The sequence below is a fragment of the Arachis ipaensis genome, chromosome B08 (genome assembly GCF_000816755.2).
Source record: "Arachis ipaensis cultivar K30076 chromosome B08, Araip1.1, whole genome shotgun sequence".
Taxonomy (NCBI): Eukaryota; Viridiplantae; Streptophyta; class Magnoliopsida; order Fabales; family Fabaceae; genus Arachis; species Arachis ipaensis.
The window spans coordinates 24,049,209-24,050,299 of record NC_029792.2 but is presented as its reverse complement, the minus strand read 5'-3'; the positions used below and the strand labels follow the sequence as shown (position 1 = coordinate 24,050,299).

The following is a 1,091-nucleotide window of genomic DNA, read 5'->3' as shown; positions in this document are numbered from 1 at the left end:
TTTTCTTTTTTTTTTTTTTTTTTTTTTTTTTTTTTTTTTTTTTTTTTTTTGTTTTTTTTTTTTTTTTTTTTTTGTTTTAATATATATAGCAGCGAACCGGGATGCCAAAAAACCCGGTCAGTTCATACGGTTCGCCGGTTAACCATCGGTTCAGTCGATTTTTTGTCAATTTTTTGCAAATCGGTTTTTAGCATCAACCGGATCAGTTAGATGATCGATTTTCGGTTAATTCGTTCGAACCGGCCAGTTCGGTCTAGCCCGGTTTTTAGAACCTTGCTCAAATCAGACATTCAGAAGTCAGAACAGAGCACAAAAGAAAAAAGAAACCATGTAAGCAGTGCCACTAACCCTGCAACGTTCATAGATTAACTAACAAGTAACAACAATTATTCAATAATTATAGTTAAAAAAAATATAATAATACATAGAACTAGTTGCTAGAACAGAGTAGAGCAGATCAGCAGCAAGAAAGGGACAGGGCACGACCGAAGGGCTGGCGCGGTGGAACAGAGCTGGCGCCGATGGGAAAGTGGCTACGCGACGGAGGAAGGAGGTGAGACCCGCAATAGTGGTTTCGAAGCTCAAGTGTGGCTGCACGATGGAGGGGAACGACGTTGTGACTGTGACTTCGAAGGTCTAAGTTGCGACGGCGGCGCGGTAGCTTGCCGATGGTTGGACGGAAGTGAAGGAGGAGCTCGATGACGATGAGAGGAAGGGTGATGGCCTGATGGGAGTGCTGCGCTTGTTTGCCGTTTTGGAGAGCTAAGGTTGGGACATTGGGTAATAGTTAGTGAGTTCTTCAATCCAAACGGCGGCGCTTTGGAGAAATTCAAAAAATTGGCCGGATCTTGGTTCGGTTCGACCGATTGGTTTCTAGCCGGTTTGACAGTCCAATGACAATTTCTTAAATTTTTTATTTTTGGTATCTGTTCGAACCGTTATCAATTTACGGTTTGATCGGCCAGTTCGAACCGATTTTAGAATTTTGGTATAGATAGAGTCAGACATTTAGAGGTATGGATCTGACGTGGATAAGACGCAGTTACGACGCGTGCACGGGAGTCCTGTATTCGTAAAGCAGGTGAGCTGAT

At 42.9% G+C, this 1,091-nt stretch overlaps 1 protein-coding gene across 2 annotated transcripts in view; it reads right to left on the bottom strand.

The window, feature by feature from the left end:
• Positions 1-573, bottom strand: part of LOC107613373 (putative pentatricopeptide repeat-containing protein At1g12700, mitochondrial) — a 6,606-nt gene extending 6,033 nt beyond the window's left edge. For both annotated transcript variants that reach the window (XM_021109161.1, XM_021109162.1), the window contains exon 1: positions 425-573. The gene's annotated coding sequence lies outside the window, so the exon portion shown is untranslated. The remainder of the gene's footprint in view (positions 1-424) is intronic.